Source organism: Triticum dicoccoides, chromosome 2B, assembly GCF_002162155.2.
Source record: "Triticum dicoccoides isolate Atlit2015 ecotype Zavitan chromosome 2B, WEW_v2.0, whole genome shotgun sequence".
Lineage (NCBI taxonomy): Eukaryota > Viridiplantae > Streptophyta > Magnoliopsida > Poales > Poaceae > Triticum > Triticum dicoccoides.
In genome coordinates, this window is record NC_041383.1 from 224,219,935 (window position 1) to 224,233,323 (window position 13,389).

Genomic DNA, 13,389 nt, shown 5'->3' on the forward strand with positions numbered 1-13,389 from the left:
GCCGTGAGTAAAAAAAAGGAGGTTCATTAATGAGAAAATACCCCTATTTGTGCTTCTGTGGATGACCGAAATTTTTACCTTGCAGTTCAGATCTGCGGCCTTCTCAGATGAGTTCGTCTTCGGGGAATCTTCTTCCGGAGATGATGAAGAGCGAAACGCCTCCGTCTGCTGTGCCGTCGGATAGGGCAGACGAGCCTGAAGTATCATCACGGAGGGTATCCCAGAGTCCGGAGGGGCCGGAGAGTTCGCCGCCCACTAGTGTCCGGCCGGGGGAGCTGAAGAATCTGCTTGAGAGGGCGTCCATCTCAGAAGATCACCGTGCTTTGATGCGTATGGTGATTGGAAGATCACCGTTAGGTGTTTACTGACGGGATTTGAGGTACGCAAGAACGACGCGCCTTTTTGACAGTTTGACACATAGAAGTGCGCCCTGTATAGATAGTAGCCCCTGAGACTCGGTAGGTTGTCGAAAGCGACAGCGTGCCGAGGATCAAAATCTCAAGTAATGAATGTCATCGTTCCTATGCAGGTGGCGGATAGTCCGAGGGCTAGCCGGACTAGTGGAGTTGCCGAGTTAATGCGGCAACTTGACGTGGCAGATGCGGACATCGCGCTTGTCAACCGGCGACTTGACGAGTCGCAAGGTAAATGAATTCTCCACAGTCATTTATTGAAGGGAGTCAAAGCCCGCCTCTGATAATGTATATGCTGTGATACAGACGGTGATGCTGCTGTGGAGAGCCTTCGGGCCGAACTTGCTCAAGCCAAGGAGCAAGCCCGAAGAAGTGATGCGGCTGCCTCGAGGGCAGCCGAGGAGTTGAAAGCCGAAAAGGCTGCACACTGCCTAAGCAGGGAAAGGATGGCCGAATTGGCCGTGAAATTAAAAGATGCTGCCGACCGCAACGAGGCTCTTGAAAAGGAGCGCTTATCGGAGCGGGAAAACCTGGGGAAGGCCACCGCCGAGGCCAAGGATGCCCGTTCTGCAATGCAGGCTATGAAGGAGGAGCTGCGCCAGGCCGGAGATATTGTGGCTGGCAAGCCGTTTCTGCTGCGTCGCCGGTTTACGGATCAAAAATATGCCCAACTTGGCCAGCTGTGGGGTCCGGAGGATCCATATATGGATTTAGCGGCAAGTGCGGCTGATGCCGTTGAGCACTTTCGGAGCCAGAAGGATCACAAGACGGAAGAGCTATTTTGATCTCAATTCCATAGTCCGGATCACTCACTTCCGTTGACCGATCGGTTGGCCGAATGGGCTGAGCTAAATAGATTGTCCGGACTTGCCATGACTGATATCATGGCTCATGTCTGGCCAGAGAGACCCAAGGCGACGAGCTATTTCGGCTTATTGCAGCAATTTCTTGGAGCGGTGCCGCACATCAAGGAGATGAAGCGGTCGGCCTGCATAGAAGACGCGCGGATGGCCCTTGCCCGTGTGAAGACACATTGGACAGAGATGGATGCCACTGCTATTGTCGCCCAGGGTTCGGACGAAAGCCGGTTACCCGCCGAGCACTATTTTGGGGAAGTTATGCGTGGCGCTCGTGTAATAGAGTCGCAGTGCTCGAAAAATGTCACGTTCAAATGAACGTTTTATCTTGTAAGACAATGCTTATGATGTAACCGCTTTTTATACTTGTGCGTTCCAAATATTAAAATATCTCCTATGCGGCCGTTTATGTATACATTTGTATAACCTGAAAGATTGCAGTCTTCGGCTTCAGCCCCCACGCACAAGGTGCGGGGGTGTTCGCAAAAAATAGCACGATTTCACACTTAATCTGACGTCTCGGTCCTGTTAAGGAGGTGGTAGTGTAGCGAACGAGGCAATCTGGACTATGATGCTTTATCACTTTCACTTAGCCAGTGGAGCTCGAGGGTGGGGTTACGATACAGCCCCTTGGGGCACCGCGCTTCTCCGAATTTGGGGCGCGTGTGTGCCTGACCGGGAAACGGTCCTTTGTCAAAGCGGGGAATTCTAAACATTCTGGTAGTCGATCGAGTGGTTGACCAGTCTCTCGCTGTATCATGACAGTCAGTTTTTGGCTTTCTCTACTGAGGTGCTCGCCCAGCCGAACTGGGGCACAATCGCAGTAGTTCTCCTGGTGCCGCGTTAGCCGATGATACGGAACGTAAGGCAGCAAAACACAGGAGCCGGGCAAACCCAACATTTGACTAAAGACATGATTCGGAGCTGATGCATATAAGGCCTAACTCGAGACGCCGAACACTCCCTATGGTGTTCGGTCTTTGTAATAATGGGCAGAAAAATGCCCTAAGCCCCTAGTGTCCAGGTACGGGCATGGTCTTCTGGCGCGGCCGATGCCAAAACGTCAGGCTCCGCTTTGGTTATAATGAGGAACCAAGGGATTATGACAACAAGAGACAGTAAAAAAGGTTTACGCGGGGTCTTAATCTGAAAAGAATCCTCGCGACGGGTCCCTACTGCACGTCTGCGCCTGTGTCTCCGTTGTGCCATTATCCTGGACGGGTGTGTATGTTGTTCATCTGTAAAAAGAGAGGAACTTTAGCCTAAAAGGAATTTGTGCAGAAAACATATACGAAGGAAGAAATATAAATAAGTAAAGAGGAGTCTATGTGAGCTCGCTTTTGTTTGTGCGCGCAGCCCCTTGTAAAGGGATGTGCGGCTAGGGAGCCCCTAGCTTACTTATGCCGGACTCGTCTAACTGTGTCTGGGGTCTTTAAGTGACCCTCGCACTGAAATGATGCCACGTGGACCGGGCATCTTGAGCGTAAGAGACGCGTAATGTGGTATGGCGTTGAAACGGACAAAAGCCTCTCGTCCCAAGAGTGCTTGATAGCCACTTTTAAATGGGACGATATGAAAGATTAGTTTTTCGCGTCGAAAGTTGTTCGGTGATCCGAACACAACTTCTAGTAATAGGGAGCTTGTGCACTTGGCGTAAGGTCCTGGCGTCACTCCTTTGAAGGAAGTGTGGCTGTGTCGAATTTTAGTAGGGTCTATCCCCAACTTGCGGATCGTGTTTGGATATAGCAGGTTTAGGTCACTGCCTCCGTCCATCAGGACTTGTGTAAATTGCAGTCCGTCGATTACAGGATCCAATATCAGAGCAGTCCATCCTGCGTTTCGAACGCTTCTGGAATAATCCAGGTGGTCGAAGGTGATTGGTTTTGATGTCCAATCTCTATGTTCCGCTGGGTTGGACCGTGCGAGACCCTTTTGAGAGGGTGCCGCACTATTTTTCCGTATTATCACATGAAGTGAGTTTACTGCTTTGACCTCTTGTGGGAAAGTTTTTTGTTTTCCGGTGCTCTGCTGGTGGGGTTTGTCATCATCTTAGCTTGATGCGTCGAGCCCCTTGTGTTTGGCGTTTAGCCGGCCGGACTGTTTGAAAACCCAACAATCTCGGTGGGTGTGGTTTGTAGGCCTTCCGGGGGTACTGTGGATTTGACATATCCGACCCAAAATCTAGTTTAAATTGGATAGCTCATTGCTGTTATCCTTAAGGGGCGGTGTTTTGTTGTTTGGCCGCGAGCTTTTGAATCCGGCGTTGACTGTCGTGCCCTTCGGGCTTTTCTCTTTATTCCGGTGCTGCTCTTTTCTGCGCCGTGATTTTCCGTTTCCATCTCTGATCTTGGATGTACGTGGGTCGCTGGTGCTGCATCTTGCTAGCCAGCTATCCTCTCCCGCACAAAAGCGGGTCATGAGGCTTGTTAGCGCGGACATTGTCCTCGGCTTTTCTTGGCCGAGGTGTCTGGCGAGCCATTCGTCTCGGACGTTGTGTTTAAAAGCTGATAAGGCTTCGGCGTCCGGACAGTCGACTATTTGGTTCTTTTTGGTGAGGAACCTGTTCCAGAATTTGCGCGCTGACTCTCCGGGCTGTTTAGTTATATGACTTAGATCGTCTGCATCTGGAGGGCGGACATAAGTTCCTTGAAAATTTGCTCCAAACGCGTCCTCGAGCTCTTCCCAACTTCCAACAGTGTTTTCTGGGAGGCTTTTGAGCCAATGACGGGCTGGCCCTTTGAGCTTGAGGGGTAGGTATTTTATGGCGTGGAGATCGTCTCCTCTAGCCATATGTATGTGTAGTATGTAATCTTCTATCCAGACTCCAGGGTCTGTTGTTCCGTTGTAGGCCTCTATGTTTATGGGTTTAAACCCTGCTGGGAATTCGTGATCCAGCACCTCGTTGGTGAAACATAGTGGGTGTGCGACGCCCCTGTATTTGGGTGCACCAATGTCTTGGCGTGTTGTATTGCCTCCTGGGGCCCTCTTCTTTGGCCCGTAAATGGACCTGGCTGGGCCATCTGTCTTTCCAGGATTATTAGTCGGTTTATATGCGGCGCCGCTTTCAGATTTTGCCCTATCATCTGGCCGTCTATCCAACCAGGCGGCTTCTTTGTTTTTTGACAGTGGGGGCTCTATGGCCTCCTCATCAAATTCTGGCAGTAGCTTGCGCTTCGGGTAGCTCTTTGATTGATGGCCGTTGCCGTATTTATCTGCGGTTTTGAGCACTTTGCTCCACCTCATTCTGAGTGTATCTTCCGCTGTTTTGAGCTTCCGTTTTTCCTTCTTCAAGCTTCTTGCGGTGTTGACGAGTCTTTTCCGAAGGTTTTTATTCTCCGGCGGTGTGTCCGGCGTGAGATCGTCCGGACTATTTTTTCCGCCGGGCCCGGACTGATTGTCTGACTCGTCTTCTTCGGACGGTTGCTTGTCGTCGTCCAATGGTTTGCCCTGCTGTATTGCTGGGTCATTAAGAGCGCTGTTGTTGTCGAGGCGGGACTTAGGGCGGCGTCTGCGTCGCCGTTTTTGTTGCTTGTCGGCGGGATTATCTTCTGCCGCGCCCCGTTGGTCCTCGTTGTCGCTTCCTTTTGGGGTATCCACCATGTATACGTCGTTTGACGAGGTGGTCTTTACGCGCTTTATAGGCGCAGGTTCTTGTTCGTCTTCGGCATCGTCGTCCATGCCGTCGATGTCTTCGGAGTCGTAATCTAGCATGTCGGTTAGGTCGTCGACAGTGGCTACAAAGTGGGTGGTGGGTGGGATCTGAATTTCTTCGTCATCGTATCCCAACCATCCTGCCATAATCCGGCCAGGACTCTCCAGATAGCGAGAGATGCTTTAGCGAATTTAGGATGTCGCCAAAGGGCGAGTATTGGAAGATGTCCGCGGCGGTGAATTCCATAACCGGCACCCAATCCGATTCAATTGTTAGGGGCGTGGGAGGTCCGGAGTCCGGCAAGGAGTCCGGCACCTCGGAATCACGAGTTTCGCGAGGGACAAGGTTAGTGTTCGGCTCCATCGCCGTGGAAGTTGAAGCCCCCGAGGTAGTGTCCATCCACCGGTCCTCGATCTGGGCGATTGGCTCCGGACTAAGGGCCGAAGCGGATTCGTGTGCGGCCACCAAGGCACTGTTCGGCGGCAGAGCTAGATCATGCCCATCGCAACAGTGCGGCGTGCTTGGCTTTGGCTCGAGCCCGTCGAAGATCAAGTCCCCGTGGATGTCGGTTGTGATGTTTAGGCTTCCGAATCTGACCTGATGGCCAGGGGCGTAGCTTTCGATCTTCTCCATATGGCGAAGTGAATTAGCCCGCAGTGCGAAGCCGCCGAATACGAAGACCTGTCCAGGGAGAAAAGTCTCACCCTGGACAGAATTGTTGATTGAAGATGCCATCGAGCCTATCGGTGACGACACAGAGGAACTCTCAATGAAAGCACCAATGTCGGTGTCAAAACCGGTGGATCTCAGGTACGGGGTCCCGAACTGTGCGTCTAGTCGGATGGTAACAGGAGACAAGGGACACGCTGTTTTACCCAGGTTCGGGCCCTCTTGATGAGGTAAAACCCTACGTCCTGCTTGACTAATATTGATGATATGGGTAGTACAAGAGTGGATCTGTCATGAGATCAAAGAGGCTAAAACCCTAAAGCTAGCCTATGGTATGATTGCTGTGATGTATGTTGTGTCCTACGGACTAAAGCCCTCCGGTTTATATAGACACCGGAGGAGGCTAGGGTTACACAGAGTCGGTTACAATGGTAGGAGATCTACATATGCGTATTGCCAAGCTTGCCTTCCACGCCAAGGAAAGTCCCATCCGGACACGGGACGGAGTCTTCAATCTTGTATCTTCGTAGTCTTGGAGTCCGGGGGACGATGATAGTCCGGCTGTCCGGACACCCCCTAGTCTAGGACTCCCTCACCCAGCCAGCCAGCCGCTGCCCGTTCGGAGGTGTTCGATGCTAGCGTTGGCTTCCCGGTCCCTCCTCCATTAGAAGGAGGAACTTGTTCCATCGACGGCCTTGGGGGCTCGGGAACAGACGGTTGATGGGGTCCGGAAGGTCTGGACTCCTTCCTCGTATCAGCCAAGAGGGACACGCCCTCCTCGTCTTTGGTGACCGAGGTATTAACCTCGGCCATGATGGTGTCGACCTCCACCTCTGTGTTCGAAGGAGGGGGAGTCCTTCGGGACAACACCTCCCCAATCTCTTCAGAGATCGGAGGAGGTGCAGAACGTGAGCCACTGTTCGCTAGTTCGGCGGGTGGGGACGTCCCCTCCTAGGTCTCCTCGGTGGGGTGGCCACGTTGTGGGTTGCACCACCAAAAAACAATCAATCTATGATCTACCAAGGATTATTGCCGAATATGACAATGGAAAATTCCATGATGTATACCTGTTCGCAGGGGATCTCACCCTGTCCCTTCCATGGGATCTCCTCGGACGCTTCAGACTCCTCATCCGAGCTATCAGGCAAGACCAAGGCACTGCCTCTTTAGGGCCCGTGGAGGTGGAACCTTATCGATATCCTCGGGATCCGCCCTCTTCTTGGAGTGCGAGGAGGCACTTTCCTCCTCGCCCTCATCCTCGTCCCCTTCCTGTGTAGACGGGGGTGCAGCATCTCCGGACTGGTTGTCCGGACGAGCTTTGCAACGGAGGCCCTCCCTGGCCTCCGATACCTCCTTCTTCTTGCCTTTTTTTTCGGGCGCTGATAACCCACAAGTATAGGGGATCGTTTGTAGCCTTCTTCGATAAATAAGAGTGTCGAACCCAACGAGGAGGTAAAGGCAGAACAAATATTCCCTCAAGTTCTATCAACCACCGATACAACTCTACACACACTTGACTTTTGCTTTACCTAAAACAAGTATGAAACTATTTTGCAAGAATAAAACTACGAGTACTTTGTGAGAATAAAACTACGAACAATTCGCAAGGTAATAAAAGTGGTTAGCTTTTTTCAACAAGAAATTCATGTGTCCCTAGGAAATCGATAACAAGTACCGGTAATCATTCTTGTAATTTTATATGAGGGAGAGGCATGAGCTAACATACTTTCTCTACTTGGATCATATGCACTTATGATTGGAACTCTAGCAAGCATCGGTAACTACTAAAGATCATTAAAGTAATGAAGCCCAACAATAGAATTAAGTATCAAGTCCTCTTTACTCCCATACGCCATGACCCACTTATCCGCATTTAGGCTGCTGTCATCCCTTGCAACACTAACAATAAGCAAACCATGAACATATTGTAACACCCTACAGCGGGGCCCCCTTATGTTTGTGTGAGACCGAGGGCACCGTAGGACAGCACCAAAAATAAAATATACAATCATACCAACCAAGATCACGATTACCCCATAGGACAAAATGGATGTATTCAAACATCATAGGTTAACCATAGATCATTGGGAAATAATTAATGGAGTTGAGCACCATCTTTAAGTAGAGATTACAGCAGGGAGAAGAGGTGTTACACGGCTGCATAGAGGGAGAGAGAGTTAGTATTGACGGTAGCAGGATTGTTGATGTAGATCGTCGTCACGGTCCTTGCCCCGGTGGCACTCCGGTGCCACCGGGAGAGGGGGGAGAGAGTCCCCCTTCTTCTTCTTCTTCCTTGACCTCCCCCTAGATGGCAGGAGGGTTCCCACTCTGGTTCGTGGCCTCCATGGCTGCAGAGGGGCAGGAGCCCCTCCGAGATTGGATCTCCCTCTTTGTTCTCTTCTGTTTGACGCTCCCCAGATCTGGCCCTTCACGGTTTCTTAAATTCCCAGAGATCCTAACTCCGATTGCGCTGAGATTTTTACATGATATTTTTCCATAAATTATGTTTCTTGCACCAGAAGAAGGGCTCCAACCAACATTCGAGGAGGGCACGATACGCTAGGGCACGCCTAGGTCCTGGTGGCGCGCCCTGGTGGGTTGTGGAGGACTCGAGCCTCAGTTTACATTGATTCCACCTCCTAAAATTCACAAATATTCGAAAATAATTATCCGTAGATTTTTATTGCATTTGAACTTCATTTGATATGGATTTTCTGTGAAACAAAAACATGCAACAAACAGGAACTGGCACTGGGCACTGGATAAGTAAGTTAGTCCAAATAAATCATATAAAAAGTTGCCAAAAGTATGTAAAAGTTGAATAATATTGGCATGAAACAATAAAAAATTATAGATATGATGGAGACGTATCAGGCGTCTTGTAAGGCACCATGACCAGCAGTTGTTCCAGCTGCTCTGATCGGGGCACTTCTGGCAGCGGCACTGGGTCACTGATCGGCCTTGGCAAGACAACCCTGCAAAATTCGCATAGAGGTTCAGCCCAAATCGTACGCGGAGTGAATATCCGAATACACGTTGAGGATGAATGCTACTCACCTCCTTTGGGGGGTTTGTAGCGTCAAGGCCAATGTCCTTCCCCTCGACTGGCTAATCCTTCTGGGGCTTGAATAGCTGACCCCATATTTTGTCATGGGTCGTGCCGAAGAGGAGTTCCACGGTGGATGGATCTTCGAGCTCATACTCCCACATTGGCTTGGCCCTCTCCTGGCAAGGAAGGGGCTGGCGGTGGAGCATGATCTGGACCACATCGACCAGCTTCGTGCTCGTCTCCATATATGCTGTAATGAAAAACAAAAAAGCGCTCTAAAATGGCTTTTTCAAAGGAAAACAAAAAAGATGCTCTAAATGGCTATTTTTGCAACATTTGCACAGGCTATAATATTTTGATTTTCCATCCAAATACAAATACCCAAATAAACACGAAGAAAATACATGCATGTTTGTTTGCAAAGTTTTGACATTTGGGAACTTGTTTGTTACACCTGGGAATATATGTTCTCGGGAGTTGTTTTGCATTCTGTATGCTGACGACGTGCTTCTGCAATTCCTTCGTGTGGGCAACACACCACTAGTATGGGCTCTTATTGGTCCATGAGGTCAGTCTGGTAGGAGGTCTGGACCTGAATGCGGGAGCTGCTCCCCAGGCAGCATCCCTTGGCTTGGTGATATAAAACCACTCCTTTTGACACATTCTGACGACGTCGACCATGTGGCCCTCCGACCACTGGAACCGCGTCAGTTTACTATTCATGGCACCGCCACAGTCCGCATGTTCGCGGCCGACCACTTCGGGCTTGACGTTGAATACCTTCAGCCATAGACCAAAGTGCGGCCGGACTCGAAGGAGCGCTTCACAAAAAACGATGAAAGTCGAGATGTGGAGGAGGGAGTTGGGGGCTAGATCATGAAAATCTAGACTATAAAAGAACATTAACCCCCTTACGAAGGGGTGTAGGGGGAATCCAAGCCCCCTAAGGAAATGGGGAAGGAATACGACCCTTGCGCTCAGCTTGGGCGTGGGGATGATCTGGCCCTCTTCGGGGGCCCGATGGGCAATGTCAGCCGACAAATAGCCAGCCTCCTTTAGCTTCAAGATGTCGCCATCAATGATGATGGAGACCTCCCACTTCCCATTGGCGCTGGATCCGGCCATGGTCGAAGGAGGCGGGGTGGGGTTTGCTGTGAAAGCGGAGAAAAGGGGCGCTAAAGCTCTGAAGGTCTGCGTGAGCAGAAGGTGGAAGAAGGCGTGGGATGGTGACTGTTGTAGCTCCCCCTTTATAGGATGTTGACAGGCGAGGGGTTCCTTTTTCCATGCCGTTGGCTTCTCCACTTCCTGATACGTCCGCAACATCATGTGCGGGGAGGGGAATCAAAATCTGATCATATCCCTTGAAAGGCGGGGCACGATCCCCACCTTGATAAGACATGTCAAACGTGGGTGGGCCTTGAGCCACACTCCGAGAAATACTAACCGCTTGGCGTTATGGCCGGACGTGACTCTTTGTTGAAAGAGAAAAAGTTGTCAGATGAAGGCATTGTTTAGTCTTAAATTGTTATTGCCTTTGTTGTTAAGTAAAAATACCGTTTGTGGACATTTCCTTGAGGCGTCGTACCAGAAGCGCGACAAAGCTTGATGGTTTTAAACATGTGGTTTTTGAGCAGCTACCTCTACAGCCCACGAAGGGCCTCGGTCCAAGCCCATGCAGGTCAAGGCCCAACCCAACTTTGAAGATGCTCACAGCTAGGGGAAGCAAGAAGATGTTCCTCCTCATACACCAATCAAGGTCTTGCAGGCGGTGGGAGCTGAGCTGGAAATTGAGGCCTCTCTCCTTTCTATGGACAAGCTTATGCTTGACACCAAAGAGGACTCATCTTCTTCCACGGTTTAAATGTTTATGTTATTCACTTTAAGTAGGTGTAGCGAGCCTGTTAATTCCGCTACTTTTGTGCTCGTGTTGGGTTATGTTTCAAATAGTGGAGACTGCTTTATGGACGTTTGTAATACTCTGGGATGTACGGCATTGTATGTCGTACCGCTTTTGGTTTGTTCTGATTTAGTTATTTATGAATCGAGTGTCCATGCGTAGCTGGAAAATGCTCTGCTGGAATGTCAAAGGTCTGAATTCTGATGCACGACAAGACTCTGTCAGAGAGAGAGAGAGAGAGTGATTGAGAGTCAATGTGCAGTTGCGTGTTTGCAAGAAACCAAGCTTTCTCTATGCAATCGTGCCCTTATTATAAGTATTTGTCCAAATGGTTTTGATCAATTCATTGAGTCTCCCTCAAGAGGAGCTTCTGGGGGTGTTCTCACTGTGTGGCGTTCAGATGTTTTTCATGGTAACTTGGTGGAAGTGAAACCGTTTGGCATTGTTATTAGTTTCACCCCAGTGCATAATAAGGAGCAATGATTTATGGTGAATGTTTATGTGCCTTGCCAAGGTGAAATGAGAGATGAGTCTGTTAGATGGTTATATAATTTGGAGGTTGAACCAGAACAAAAGTGGATTTTGATGGGTGATTTTAACTTTATTTGATCTATTGGTAATCGAAATCTTCCTGGAGGAGATGTGAATGACATCTTCATTTTTAATGAGATCATAGGGCACCTGGGCCTTTTGGAACTTCCATTAAAGCGAAGAAGATTCACTTGGTCTAACATGCAGGATATACCACTTATGGAACAACTTGATTGGGTTTTTACTTCTGCTAGTTGGATTAATCTATATCCTATGACACAAGTTACCCCTCTTACAAAAACTGCTTCAGATCATATACCCTGTCTAATATCTATTAGCACTACTATGCCAAAAGCTCACCTGTTCAGATTTGAAAACTATTGGGTCCAGCAGCCAGGTTTCATGGAATGTGTTCAAGAGGTTTGGTCTAGGAGCTCTTATAAATCTCATAATTCTGCAATCATTGTGGATAAACTAAAAGCTCTGAGGTTTGCTCTGAAGAAATGGCAGAAGGGAATGTCCCACATCAAGAGGTTGATTGAGAAATGCAATTAGGTGATTCTTGGGTTGGATAATTTAGAGGAATTGAGGCCTTTATCCAGACCTAAGGCCAACTTTAGAAAGATTGCCAACATGCACCATGAGCATCTTTTGCATTTGCAGTATCTCTATTGGAGGAGGTGTACCATTAGGTATATCAAAGTGGGAGAGGAAAACTCCAAGTTTTTTCAAGCAATGGCCGCCGAAAGATATAGGAAGACTGCTATTGCAAGTTTGCGGCTATCTGATGGCACTGTTACTTTAGATCATGAGGAAATGGCCAAGGAATTCTTACATTACTTCAAAAATAGAATGGGCACTGTTCAGGTAATAAAATTTGAGATGGACATCCTTTCTCTAATCCCAAAGGTGCATGGGCTGGAGGTCCTCACTAAGCCTTTTGAGGTCAAGGAAATTGAAAAGGTAATCAAGGAGTTACCCATTGATAAGGCACGTAGGCCTGATGGTTTTAATGGACTTTTTTAAAGAAATGTTGGAACATCGTCTCTAGAAATTTTGTCACACTGGTGCATGAATTTCATACTAGAACCGCTCATTTGGAGAATCTCAATGATGCCTTTATTACTCTTATTCCAAAGAAGCAGTCCCCAGAATCTTTTGGTGATTTGAGGCCAATCTCTCTCACCAGTGTTGGTCTGAAGTTCCTCACTAAACTAGTTGCCAATAAGTTTCAGGAGGAAATCACCAAATGTGTGCATAAAACCAATATGGTTTCATCAAGTCAAGAACAATTCAGCATTGTCTTGCTTGGAATTTTGAATATATCCATCAGTGTAACCAACCAAGGAAACCCATTCTTTAGCTTAAGCAAGATTTTCAAAAGTCTTTTGATTCTATTCAGCATGAGGTAATTATCAAAATTCTAACAGCAAAGGGTATTGACAACAGATAGATCACATGGATTCGACAACTTCTGTCTTCTAGAACTTCTTCAGTTTTGTTAAATGGAGTGCCTGGAAAAAAATTAAATGCAAGTGTGGTGTAAAACAAGGAGACCCTATTTCTCCTTTGCTTTTTGTTATTGTTGTAGATCTTTGGCAAACTATGATTAATAATCTGCTGCACCAGGGTTTGATTAGTTTGCCTTTGCCAACCCATGATCCTGATTACCTAGTGGTTGAGTATGCTGATGAGTTGTTGTTCTTGACTGCTGAAAGCTCACAATTTGAGGCTCTTATATTGACTATAAACAGTAGGGTAAAAACCCCACTGCAACTTTTATTAAATATTAAAAAAATAAAATAGAGGTCAGTCTCAAAGGGCTTGAGGTAAGCCGAAAACAAAAGAGAAGAGAAAACAAAAGAGAACAAAAGGAAAAAGACAAGATCTAAGCTATCCTACTCTAGAACTAGAGAGCCAGATTACAAGATAGACTCCAGCCAAGATGAGAGATGCTGAGCATACTTTTTCTTCATCATGTATCTTAGCAGCTTCAGTTCTTCCAAGTAAATTAATTTCCAGCCCTGAAAAGAGGGATTAATATGCTCAAATATTTTATTATTTCTGGAACTCCATATAGCCCAGGATCCAAGAATAATGATCACCATGAAGAAGGGTTTGTTCAGTTTGTCTTTGAGATCTTGAAAGGCTTCCAAGACTGACAAGTTGTGTGTTCTGTTTGGGCATACGAAATCCCAGCATTGTGTTGCAAAGGTGCAAGTCCAAAAAAGGTGGTGTTGTGACTCCTCTTATTGACAGTTCCTAACAGCACAATTATATTCTTCCAGCTCAAAATTCTTCCTTCTCGGTAGGTTACTTGT